Source organism: Pelophylax lessonae (genome assembly GCF_965119305.1).
Source record: "Pelophylax lessonae genome assembly, chromosome: 12".
Classification (NCBI taxonomy): domain Eukaryota; kingdom Metazoa; phylum Chordata; class Amphibia; order Anura; family Ranidae; genus Pelophylax; species Pelophylax lessonae.
This window is the reverse complement of record NC_138779.1, coordinates 172,066,600-172,080,939: the sequence shown is the minus strand read 5'-3', so window position 1 is coordinate 172,080,939 and position 14,340 is coordinate 172,066,600. Positions and strand designations below refer to the sequence as shown.

Here is a 14,340-nt window from a genome sequence, read left to right as displayed (position 1 = left end):
TCTTGTTTCAGCTTAAAACAAGAAAGGATTCAAACTATCTAGCACTCAGCCTCCACAGCAGAATTGTGAATCAAAACATGCCGGGCGTTTATTCAGAATGTTCTAACTACCCAAATGTAACAGCCTTTTAGGACTTGGCTTTAGACAGCAAACCGTTCACCACAACAAATATCAACCCCTAGATGAAAGCAACAGTCAAAAACACACAAAAAAAGGAAGGGGATCCATCTTGGCTTATGAAGTGCAAAAAGAACACCATTTTGATCAAGCTTTTTTTATGGACTTCTTAATAGAAAAAAGGATGTCGGATGCCATTTTCATTGCCAGAGAGGATTGCTTTACTAATGATGCAGTGCCACTGAAAAATGTAAGGGCAATTGGGACAGCTCGCATCAGTGGTAATATTAGTGATTGGCCGATATCGTTTTTTTCACTGCCAATACCGATATTTTGGTCATCGCGTATCGGTATCAGACGATATTTTTGTACATTTAAAAAAAAAAAAAAAAAAAAGCCAAGTTTGGCTGTTTGAATGCTGTCATTTTTTTTAATCTGGCGCCAGTACCCAGAAGTTATGTCATGACATCACTTCTAGGTTTTTGCATGGAGACCCGATCAGAGTCGAATGCGGCTTTGATCAGGTCTTTGGCGGCTGTGCAGGCTAGTTGCCCGGGTCTACCAGTGGGACGGGAGACCCAGGCAAGCTGCGGAAGGCGGCGTGGGGGAACGTCCCCTCCCGCTCCTTGTAATGACAGCCGAGCGGCTTCTCAGACCGGCGTCCAAGACTATGGATGCCGGTACCTCTAGCTGCAGGAATCACTCCGGTACAAGCAGTTTCTGAAAGAATGGCAATATCGGTAAAAGTTCATATCGTCCCTCGATAGATCAGTGTTGCTGATAAATCGGTCGATCCCTAGTTATTAGCTCTTCACAGTATAGGAAGTTGCTTAATATTAGACATATACAGAATGTGTAGAGCTAATATTAACTAGGGATCGACCGATTATCGACAACACCGATATATCGAGGGCCAATATGAAATGTCCCCAATATATCGGAATCGGCCCCAGATGTTACCGATATTGCCGATATTTTAGTGAGTCGGATCTAACTGCAAGGATATTTGTTCCAGACTGCAGTGAAGCTTTACCGCTGAATAAGTATGTGGTATAGCTTTTTCCAGTCAATTGATGATGTTGACTGTTTATTCTTAGATGAGAAAACCAATATCACAATTACAAGACCCTGTTGCCAAATGTTACTTTTTTCTCTCCAAGCGGTTTTGCCTTTGTTTACCAATTTCAACATACATTTTCAAGCTAGTTCACCAATTCTGCCAATTTTCGAAGGATAAAACCTCTAGTTTGCTACTTACTGATTGTTTTACAAGTTGACAACTTGACCCCAGGACAGTATATTCATTGAAAACTAATTGGCAAGGATTAAGAACAAAAAAATTGTTAGAATGTTTTTAGGGCTAAGCCCACAAACATCCACAGCATGAAAATAATGTGTTCTGGCTTTAGGACAGCTGATGCACATCGCTGTATTATCCTAGCTTCTTGGAAAGGTCCAAAGAAACGATTTACACCATCAGGACATGCTGCAGAGCAGTTAATTTCAGTTAATGTGCACTGTGTCAGGACAGGCCATTCATTTGAACAGGCCAGTGCATTACTTTGCAAGTTGTGTTGAGGTGCTATTCAGAGTGAATGGCCACAGGACTAATGCGCATAGCGTACAAGCGTGAATGAACTCCAAAACCATTACACTTCTTTTCTTAGCAATTCTGCATTGTACAATTGTACATAATGCAGCAACAGACTTGCTGTTCAGGATTTTGAGCAAACCTAAAGCAATAAAGCTGACAGGTATTTGCCAAACCCAAACAGATTCCTGTTGTTAACTCTACAGAAACTTTCAGCATAAAGATCTTGAGCAGGCAGCCAAGCTACTTAAGACAGAGCAAACTGTTTCAAAGTGGAATCTAAGCCTACACTTTAAAAAACTTCTGTGATAAAACGAACTTACCTGCCTGTTCCCCAGTCTTCTACTGAATGTACACTGAGCTGCGCATGTGTAGATCAGCATACATGACATAGTTACATAGTCAGGTTGAAAAAAAAAAGAAAAAGTCCATCTGGTTCAACCAAAAAAATATATAAATAAATAAAAAAAAAAAATGTCAGCATGGCGCCGGTGTGCTGGCTCACATAATTTCCCGACAGCCAATCAAGACGTCCAAGGACCGACACCCAAAGAAAGTCTGAGGAAAATAGGTCAGCGCCCAACAAGGGACCTGGAGGTGTAGAGGAGTGTAGCCATAATTATATACGCCAAGTTTTTCACCTGTCTATTTTCCAATCACACAAGAAGCTCTGATGTGTTGATAATGCAAATACATGACTGCTACACGGGGCAGGCTCACTTTTCAATTTCTTTTTTTTCTACTAATTTGACATAAATATATTTGTGCAATTGTGAGCTGGTGGCAGGGGGGACAAGAAGCATAAGCAGCTCTCATTTTCATAGCTGTATTTTGACCCATGGACAGATAGAAATACATTTAATAAAGAAAATGTGAAACTTGTGTAGGGGTCTCTGTTGTCTGAATTTCCCTGTAACAGCTTTATTACCTATTGCTCCGGTCAGGAAATTATTTTCTTACAGGGTGACAATGCTGTTAGCTCTGCTGTAAAATTACACAATTGTGTTGTCACCTAGTGCACAGGGTAGTGTAAAATGTAGTTAGAAGAATTCCAGAATTATTTTCACTTTAATTTGTGTGGGCCAAGCTGACTCAAACAATCGTAACTAATAAGGAACAAGGCAGCCGTTGTATGTGCTGTAATGGACTGTAGCATCATTAGATACCAATAGTGAGCACAGCCATGTTGCTGCTGAAACTAAATAGGCAAGCTGAGTGCTTCTCTGACGATCAGGAGAAGCCTTGTATTTTTATCATTGAATACAAGGCTTCCTTTACTTGGCTGAGGTGGAAATCGTGAGGTCATCCATATGTCTCACCATGGCCAAGCAGAAGCAGCCCTGCATTCACTGGTAAAATGACAAGGCTCTCCTGAATGGTAGAGAAGCACTCACCCGAAGGACAAACATTTAAGAGTTTGGTCAACCTTTAAAAAAAAAAAAAAGTCCATGCAGGTAAGGGGGGTATATATATATATATATATATATTATATATATAGAAACTGTGTAGCTTTGACCAAAAGTAAATAATGTCCTTAAAAATAGGTGTAGGTCATTTAGGGGGGGGGGGGGGGGTCGGTCATCACGCACCCTAGGCAAAAAACTCCCAGAAAAAGCATCCCATTCTGCCTTGTTGCTAGTGCATTGCTACTAAGACACTCCCAGATGATTCAAGCTCCCTCCTATATTGCTCTCCCCTGTGACAGTAGCTGTGAGCTCAGCGATGCTACGATGGAGGAAATTGTGGACTACACATGTGGGAGGGGTTTGAGAGCACACTTCTGTGATGATGGGGTTGAGAAGTAACAGCTGGAAGTGTCTTGGCAAAATCCTAGCAGGAGGCAGAATAGGACGATGCCATATGTGGGAGTGTTTCAGGAGGTACATATAGTATCTCACAAAAGTGTGTACATCCCTTACATTTTTGTAAATATTTTATTATACCTTTTCATGTGACAACACTGAAGAAATGACACTTTGCTACAATGTAAAGTAGTGAGTGTACAGCTTGTATAACCGTGTAAATTTGCTGTCCCATCAAAATAACCCATTACACAGCCATTAATGTCTAAACTGCTGGCAACAAAAGTGAATACACTCCTAAGTGAAAATGTCCAGATTGGGACCAAGTTGTCATTCTCCCTCCCTGGTGTCATGCAACTCATTAGTGTTACAAGGTTTCAGGTGTGAATGGGGAGCAGGTGTGTAAAAATGTAGTATTAATCGCTGTCAATCGCTCATATCGGTCACTGGAAGTTCAACATGACACCTCATGTCAAAGAACTCTGAGGATCAAAAAAAAAAAAATTATTGTTGCGCTACATAAGATGGCCTATGCTATAAAAAGATTGCCAAGACCCTGAAACTGAGCTTCAGCACAGTGGCCAAGACCATACAGCAGTTTAACAGGACAGGTTCCACTCAGAACAGTCCGTGGTCCATAGTCAACCAAAGAAGTTGAGTGCAACAAGTGTGTCTGTCCAACAGTCAAGCATTGTGGTCGGAGTGTCATTGTCTGGGGCTACACATGTGCTGCTGGCACTGGGGAGCTACAGTTGATTAAGGGAACCATGAATGCCAGCATGTACAGTGACATACTGAAGCAGAGCATGATCCCCTCCTTTCGGAGACTGGGCTGCAGGGCAGTATTCCAACATAACGCCCCCAAACACACCTCCAAGATGTCCACTGCCTTGCTCAAGAAGCGGAAGGTAAGGCGATGGACTGGAAAAGCAAGTCTCCAGACCCAAGCCCTATTAAGCATCTGTGGGGCATCCTCAAAACAGAAGGTGAAGGAGCGCAAGGTCTCTAACATCCACCAGCTCCGTGATGTTGTCATGGAGGAGTGGAAGAGGACTCCAGTGGCAACCTGTGAAGGTCTGGAGAACTCCATGCCCAAGAGGGTTAAGGCAGCACTGGAAAATAATGGTGACCACACAAAATATTGACACTTTGGGCCCAATTTTGACATTTTCATTTAGGGGTTTACTCACTTTTGTTGCCAGCAATTTAGACATCATAGCTGTGTGTTGAGGTATTTTTGAGGGGACAGCAAATTTACACTGTTATGCAAGCTGTACAGTCACTACTTTACATTGCAGCAAAGTGTCATTTCTTCAGTGATGTCACATGAAAAGATAGAATAAAAAGTTTTACAAAAATGTGAGGGGTGTACTCACTTGTGAAATACTGTAAATGGCCTACATCTATAGTATAGGCATTATTCAACTTTAGTCAGAATGCTCAGTTTGTTTTTATCGACAGGCACCCCGTATCTCCATAGGCAGTTTTTTTTGGTTGGTTGATTTTCTTTACATGATTTTACTGCCAGCGACCATAGCCGCCGACAGCACTGCAGGTGGGATTCCCCTATCAATACTGATTGTGTTGATTGGGAAATCTAGCATGGTGAAGGGAAAGAAAAATCGAATCTATGGCTTGCCTTAGAGAGATTTACTCACTGCTTGTTCTGCTAACAACGCTTAACCAGACAGGAAGTCAGATAAAATCTCCAATAGCAACACTTTACATGTATACAAATTAAAGCTTTTTATTTAGAATTAAGCCAGATGTTCAATTTTAATCTCCAGTTGGCACAAAATTTGAATTACTGAATTCCTAGGGTTCTCTTTTATCATAATAAAAATGGTGATTTAAACTAGTGATCGACCGATATAGTTTTTTATACTTTGGTCAACGGATATCGGTATCGGCCGATATTTTTACACATGTAAAAAGATTTTTTCTTTTTTATTCTTTTTTTCTACAGGTACTCTTTGTGGAGGGATCTGGGGGTCTAAAAGACCCCAAACCCCTCCTCAGCACCGAAAAGCATTCAAAACGCCAAGTTTGGCTGTTTTGAATGCGGTCAGTTTTTTTAATTTGGCGCAGAGTATCTGGAAGTGATGTCATGACATCACTTCCAGAGACCCGGGTCTTCTCTTGGGCAGCGGTGGTGGGACGGGAGACCCGGGGCGAGCCGCGGAAGGAGGAACGTCCCCTCCCGCACCTTGTAATGACAGCCGAGCGGCTTCTCAGCCACATCGGTTGTCATTACAAGTCAGCCGACCGTCGGCTATGGACACCGGTACCGGGGTGATGCCTCTAGCTGCAGGCATCACCCCGGTACAAGCACTTTCCCAAAATATCGGCAATATCAGAAAATCAAAAGTCCGATTTCAATATATCGGGGAAAGTGCATATCTGCCCCCGATATATCAGTGTTGCAGATAATCGGTCGATCTCTAATTTAAACCAAAAAAGTATAGCCAATTTTTAATATATGTTGCAAATTTGTGTGTTGCACAATAGTTTGTACTCAAATAAAGAAAAGCAGGGTTTCCGCTTCCTGCATAGTGGATGGTGTCTGAAATTAAAATATAATATTTTATAGGGGAAATACTCTCTGCATAGCAAACTGCAGAAAGAGTAAGTACAGAGTATAGAGTATACACTGTCAAAAGCCAAGAACAAAAATGTATTGTATAGTATCTTACCAAGTTTTTAGGTGGTAGCTCTATTACTTTTTCTTTATTTCCAACAGATTATCTTGCCAGGAACACATTACCTGTCCCAGGGTGACAACGCTCACTCACTCCCACTGTATTTAAAGAAAAGCAGAGTTGTCGCCCCAGGACAGAAATATACATCTCCCCTATCTCCTATCACATGGGGGAGATTGGATTGAAGGCAGGAACAATTATTCTGATAAGAGCAAAGCGCAGACAGAGAACACAGGAAGTTATTTGCTCATAACATTTTTTGCACTTTATTAAACAGAAAAAAGCACTTTCTAGGGTATATTTACCAGACAAAAATTAGCAAATAAAAGAAGGTCATTATTAGGGTTTGCATGCACTTTAACAGGGACTCGATGTTTGAGATATGATTGCTAATACCCAAGGCTGCTTTCAATTTATTCATTGCTATATATATATATATATATATATATATATATATATATATATATATATATATATATATATATATATATATATATATATATATATATATATATATATATCCCAAGCTGGAAATAGTTTAGAGATAGGGTCCACATGTATCGAAAAAAAAAAAAAGTTTTTAACCTTAAACGTTTAAAACGATAACCAGTTCAGCTTCAGAGCCATTTTCCCTCTTTAGCTACAGTTCTATTTATTCAGCAATAACTTTATTATTACTTACAATTGGAGAGGGTAAGCATTTTTGAGACAAATGTAGCTTTAGGAAAAAATACACGTTTTCCCATCTTTGACCAGTGATTTTAAAATATCAAGTGTTATAAATATTGATTGCTAGTTTCAATCTGCTATCTGTCCCATTTATTTTGACTCCAAAATAATATTTCATTATGTCAATGTTTTTTGTATTTTTTTTTTTTTATACACCTTGCCCATGCAATTTTTATAATAGTTATGCTATGAAAAAAAATCTAACAAAATTAGGGTAAATACAAGAAAAATTTGTTGAATAGTAAAACTTTAACAGTAAAAAATGCCCAAAAAATAAAAGCACATGGTAGCTAACAGATGAAGCCGATGATCATAAGGGATAACCAAAAAATATGGTAATCATTGGTGCTTAAGTCACCATCAGCACATTTTTCTTTATAATATATATATATATATATATATATATATATATATATATATATATATATATATATATATATATATATATATATATATATATATATATATATATATATATATATATATATATATATATATATACACACACACACACACACACACATACACACACACACACATACACATACATACACACAAAGACCCCTATGTGAATTAAATCTTTCTCAATAGGTTTTTTAGGTGCTTCCCAGGTGCTGGTGCATAGAACCTAGGATTCTCTGTGACTTTTTGGTTTGATCTCTGCTGGTGTCATTATGCACCTACATTTGCATAAGAATTAGAGCACCTAACTTCACAGAACAGTGCAATTCCTCCCAGTCCCGCCTTCTCATTGGTTTTACATTTAAAAAACAAGTGACTGATAAAAGAGAAGGATGGTGGGAAGATAAGGTCTGGGATATAACCACCCCATCACATGCCTAGTTCCTGGAAAAAATTAAAATAATTATTCCTTTACAGAAAGTTCTCTGTAGAAACTAAGACAATGGTCTTCATCACCTCCCAATAGAGGTAATGGAACAGACTAAAATGGGGCACACACTAGTAGAAAATCTGCCGAAAATTCCCACCCGATGTGAAATCGTCCGATTTTCGCCTAGTGTGTCCCCAGACGACCGATTTTCGTTTAATGTGTATGCAGTACGTCCGTGAAAAATCGGATACGAAAGGCCGCGCATGATCTGAAGTTGCTGACAACCCGGAAGTCTAGGAACAAATGTGCCAAAAAAAAAAAAAAAAAAACGACTAAAAAACGGTAATGAACGCTGAGAAGACAGAGAAAAATCGGAGGATATTTAGTCAGATTTCCGTCAAGTGTGTACAGCCCTTAAGATGGCATGACTAACATTAAATATGGATAAAACAAAAATTAAAACAGATTTGCAAGAATGCATGCACTATTTTTAAATTGGAACTAAAAAAAGTATAATACAAGATAAATACTGTTAAAATACTTTAATAACAGATACTTTAGCTCTGCTTTAGGCCCCTTTCACACATTCGGACCGTTCAGTTCATCAGTTCAGTCACGTCAAAATGTATCCCTTTTTTTTTTTTTTTTTACAGCCACTACCAATGCAAAAACGGATAAAAAAAAAAAAAAAAAAAAAAAAAAACTTTCTGTTTTTGGAAAAAAAATAAAAATAAATTACAAAACCAGTTAAAATTTTCTATAAAAAGAGCTCTATGGAGGACGAGCATATTAATGAAAGGTCCACCTCCTCCATTCATAAAGCACTTTTCATTGCCTGGAAGCTATAGTACAGCTTCTATGAATGGAGAAGGGGGGTGGAAAGGGCGGGCAAACATGGCTTTTTTTTTTTATTAAAAAGGAGTGCCTATGACAGGTCTGGTTCATATTAACCCCACTAGAAGATTAACGCTGCAAGGGTGTTGGCAGAAGATAGAGAATGAAAACTAAATGCAGCCACCAGCACTAGGCACACTTCTGGTTCAATGTAAGGACTGTCCCTTAAGTGTTAAAAAAACAAAACAAAAAAAAACAAAAAAAAAAAAACAAGATATAACCAAACTTAGGCTACAAAGTGTATTTAAACCTGCACATAAAGCAGATATATATTGTATATGTTCATGGAACGTCAAAAAGTTTGTTTTATATACAGTATTTTCTTCTTTCAATTAAAATAATTTCCAGTGATCCAAATGGCTAAAAATGTGCATGTATTTTCACTTCCTTTACTAGGAACACCAGGCATACTTGTTTAACTGGAGGTGTTGTCACCCTTTCCTGCGCTCTCCTGAGGTCACACTACAAGTAGCCAGCATACAGTACATGCATGTTATTTAATGCTGGAGCACGCACATGTCCACATGTGATTCATATAAATGCACAACACAGAGAGAGAAAAAAAACACTATTTATATTATTATTCCAATTAGTACTTCTGTGGAATTGAAAGCAAACGGTAATGGACATAGACACAAGTGTATGCAGATGCAGTCACTATTAGGCCAATTCACAAAGATTTCAGGAGAACGATCTTTCTATACTATAAAATTCTAATATCATCCTGGTGTGTGAGCTTACGGAACTGAATCTATTGTGGTCTGAAGGTATACAGGATTTCTTACAATAGACCAGACAAATAAAGCACATGGCTCTGAAAGTGGCACTGCCAAGCACATCATTCAATGCAGCTGATCTCAACCTGTATGGCTGCCTTGTCAACTTATTCAGTCGTTAAAGTTATTCGCTCATAATGACCAGCTATTTTCTACTGTGTGATTAGAAGTACTATACATAAGTTACTGCCCAGCAACAGCCTTCTTTGGAGTGCCTATTAGGTCACACTTGAGCTCTGGATGTGGGTGAGGTCATGCAGAAAGCTGGGCATGCTACTTGTGATGTAATGGGATACCAAAGTGGTGAGTTATAGCTGTAAATAAGCTTTGCTACAGTAGTTCAATATGAATCAGCTACTTAGACGTTAAGGTCTACCTCTAGAATCCAGATTCTACAATGTGGTTTTATATAAAAGGAAAAAAAGAATTTCAGGATCTTCTTGAACAAAAACATTTTGCTTTGCTAGTTTCTCCTTATCTACTCTTTAAATCAAACTAGAAGTCAGATTGTTTTTAGGTTTAGCATGCTTTTAACTAGTTATTTTACACTTTAAATGATTTGCAATATTTAGCAGGACAAGTCCGGTTGACCGAGCATACCCAAGTTCTATTTTTGGGTTTGTTTTATTTTAACTTTTTTTTTTTTTTTAAATGCTCTGTAATTTTTAAATATGTAAAAACGTAAAACAAAACAAAAAACCAACAGAAACACAATTTTGGAGTCATATAGAGTTAGAAAATACCCTATTATAATAGATTTTTCACTCTATGATCATTGTTTTTTTATGGTTAAACTGTATGGTGTTAAGTTCACTAGACCATTGCCAACAATTTTGAGCCATCTTTAGCGTCTGTTCACACTGTTGGGCTGCAGTGGGCAACCTTGTTCCATCATCTAGAAAAGGCAAAAAGCTTAGTTCCCTATCATGACAGTTCACACCGCTATGCTAAAAAAAGTATGGTTTGCACTAGTGATCGACCAAAATAATTTTTTTTAAAGCCAATACCGATATTTTGGCCATTGAATATTGGTATCGGCCGATATTTCTGTACATTTAAAAAAAAAAATTTTTTCTTGACAGGTACTGTTGTGGAGGAATCTGGGGGGTTTTGTTGTTTGGCTGTTTTGAATGCTGTCATTTTTTTGAATTTGGCGCCGAGTACCTGGAAGTGATGTCATGACATCACTTCCGGGTTTTTACATGGAGACCCGATCAGAGCCGAATGTGGCTTTTCAGCCGCATCGGTTGTCATTACAAGACAGCCGACCGTCAGCTATGGACGCCAGTACCGGGGTGATGCCTCTAGCTGCAGGCATCACTCTGGTATAGCACTCTCCTGAAATATCGGTAACCTCAGGGGCCGATTCCGATATATCGGGGAAAGTGCATATCGGCCTCCGATATATCGGCATTGCCGATAATCTGTCGATCCCTAGTTTGCAGTACTTATTTTCATCGCATGGGTGGTGCAAAGCAATCCACCTCATCCCACCATGCTGCAGTCAACTTTGTGACATTTTAATAAAGTTTTCACAACAAAAAAACTGTGTGATGCACTATTTTCAGCTCATTGTCACCTCTGCCTTCCAGCACATCTGTCATTAGCCAATATTGGCTCATAAAGTTTTCTTTCCCTAAACTTCTAAAAAAGACTCATTGGCAGGAATTTCACTGTGCATAAAGAGAATACTCCTTACACAAAGCCATGGGGTGATGTATTGCAAGCACAGGTTTACCATTAGCCAAAGTAGGCCTGTGCTTACCGGCAAATGGCACAATTACCTGTACTGGCCAACCCCCATATAATCCACAAGGAAATGTTCTGTATAAAAGAGGAAGTGATCCTAGCAGAAAGGGGCTTTCAGGCAACAAAAATTGTTCATCTTTAGGCTCCGGTGATGAAAATCTTTCCAAGAATATCTGTCTCCAAGTTTAACCTCATAGGGCCCAAAAAAAATAAAAAGTTTTTAGTCCCCAATCACCTTTCCATAGGTTTTTATGAGAAACCATATCTGGATTGCAGTCAGTGGAATTACTCCTACTGCTGCACAAGTGTAACAGTACAATTGACCGTCTGCTTACAAACTGCTGCATTAAGCATTTTTAAGAGGTGTGGTGAGAAGGCTCCTCAAAGGCCCCATTTCATCACATTGCAATCGCACATCCTTATGAGGTCTCTGGTTGTCAAACGAATGAACCCAACATGTCTGAAGTTAGAGTCATCAGCATTGCCCAGTGACAGCCACTAAAATGCAAGAACTCCCATAGAAAATGAAATGTAAAAGCCTAGGATTGGCTACGAGGCTATACAGTTTTTTTTTTCCTCTGTTTTTTTGGACTTTGTTAAACCAGCACCAAAATGGTTTCTAGTCTAGCATCCCAAATACTGGCCTGCCATTATCATATGGCCACAATAAGACAGGGCTCTGAACAGAATAAACCAGTCTTTCTTAACCTTTTAACCCCGTGAAATAATTTTCAGGTAGCAGAGAAGCCTCACTAAAGTCAGTTCATCAGGATCAATGAGAAAAGTATGCCTTATGTTGGTGGTCAAAAAGAAGATTCCAACCCTGGATACACACTATACAACTTTTGTTGTTAGATTTACTTTAGATTTACCTTCAACTATGTAGTGCAAGGGCCTGCCTGATTGCATACAAATTAAAAAAGTGTTTAGGTTTGACCTCCTATTATATGGTTTTGGTAAATCTAAAGAAAGTGGTATAGAGTATATCCAGCTTTACAGTGCAAGGCCACTTAAAAGATTTACCGTGTGATGCTGTTGGCTTTGCCAAATGACATTGGCCCCAGAATTATGAGGGCACCATCAATTGAGATGTCAATTAGCCATAACTAAAGGAACCCCATCAACCTTTGAGGGAAGCCTAGGGTTCTACAGAGACCTAGCTGAGAATGTCAGGATTAAATGATTACCCCTTACTATGCACTCTACGCTCTACAATATCATCATGATTTTCTTTTATCACCCCAAATACCATAATTGTTTCTTTATTTCTTCTGTTTGATGCTTGAGAAGCTTAACTTCCTTTTTACCTACTAGGTAAGATATATAAAGCTTTTCTATTATTTATTACCCCTTGTGTCTGCGTCATTAGATGACCACTTCAATCTTTTTCTTTTTTAATTAATCCAAAAGGAGTATTGAAATGAAAATAAAGCAACATCAATGCTGACAAAGACATGCACCTACGTTGAACATACTCAGCCATGACTGCTTTATATAAAAACACACTGCTTTTAATACAATTATCACATGACCTAAAACAACAATAAAACACCCCAATCTACTACAGCTTCCAACCTCCACAATCTTCAATTTACTAAATTGCATGAAAAACCTACCCATGATCCTATGACCAATAAGAACATTCCATCTATTTCAGGATCCCCTTCATTTATAAATCCCCCCCCCCCCCTCATCATTTGCGATGATGCATGCGCTATTTATGATTTTAGCCATCCCCAGCCCTCCGCAATGCGTTTCTGGCCTTCTTACAGCAGATCAGCCAACACAGACTACGCAATCGTGAACACAATCCCATTAAGGCAGGTTTATAGCATTTCTAGTAATAGCAAAAGAAATGGAATTCCAACATAATCAGTCATGCACAGGAAAGAGGAGATTAAAAAAAATAAAATAAAAAATAAGCATGTAGAAAATATTACAAAAAAAAAAAAAAAGGAAATAATAAAGAGACATATTCAATAGCTAATAATGGGGTTGCTGTCACAACACTGAACACTGCAATGAATAGCAGGGCACACGCTGCCTGCAGAATGCATACCCCCTGTCAGTGAGAAAGGCAATCCAAGACTGGATAGGAACAGCTGCTGGGAGGGATTAACTCTGGCTTTCCCATGGAAATATGGCCAGCTTGTCTGAGAAAAGCAGAATGGATCACCCAGCTAGAACCCCAGATTGCCCTATTGCACAGAAGCCTAGGGGCAATCTACTGCATCAGCATACACCAGCAATCAGATCAGCACTCATCTCTTACCTTGCAGGGTCTTTGGAAGCTGCTGAGCCCCAATGCAGCAATGCCAAGGAGATATAATAGCAGCAGCACCTGCACAAGCCCAGGCAGGCACGGACGGATAGACTGACAGTCGCAGGGAAAGCAGCAGCAGAGTATCCCAGGTGCTCTGTACTATATTGTTATGGTGACTGGAGCCAGCAGAGAGAGAGGATGAGGTAATGTGCAGGGAGGGAGGAGAAGGGGGGGTTGTGGGAGTGTTAAAAATAACTCAGGTTGATGTCATCTCCAGCCAATGAGAATTCAAGCCATCCAGAGCTGTGATGTCACCTCTTAGCCTGATTAAAACAATCCCCTCGGTGGATTTTCCACTGACACACAGCATTAACCCTTTCCCCGAATCAGCACACAAAGCCCATGGTCTTGACGAGGATGGAAAGTAAAAATATTGACAAGTATATAATCCTATAGTGACCATTCTTGTTGAGAGATTTAATATGTAACATTTTGGTTGAATGTTACAAAATAGATTGCAACTGAAAAAAAAAATACAATTGTAAACAAAATAGATTGTATTAGTAAAAAAATGGATACAATTGTAAAGAAAATAAATTGTAATAGTAAAAAAGGATACAATTTTAAACAAAATAGATTGTAATAGTAAAAAAATAGAATACAATTGTAAAGAAAATAGATTGCAATAGTAAAAAAAGATACAATTATAAACAAAATAGATTGTAATAGTAAAAAAAAAGAATACAATTGTAAACAAAATAGATTTCAATAGTAAAAAAAGATACAATTATAAACAAAATAGATTGTAATAGTAAAAAAAAGATACAATTATAAACAAAATAGATTGTAATAGTAAAAAAAAGATACAATTATAAACAAAATAGATTG

At 38.5% G+C, this 14,340-nt stretch overlaps 1 protein-coding gene across 2 annotated transcripts in view; it reads right to left on the bottom strand.

Annotated features, from left to right (window-relative positions):
* Positions 1-13,645, bottom strand: part of LOC309568691 (dual specificity protein phosphatase 8-like) — a 28,272-nt gene extending 14,627 nt beyond the window's left edge. Inside the window, exon 1 of one of the 2 annotated variants that reach the window (XM_082274431.1) lies at positions 13,462-13,645. The gene's annotated coding sequence lies outside the window, so the exon portion shown is untranslated. Of the gene's footprint in view, positions 1-12,805; positions 12,827-13,461 lie in introns of those variants that run through there. The other variant, XM_082274432.1, reaches the window with a different exon arrangement.
* Positions 13,646-14,340: the final 695 nt, after the last annotated feature.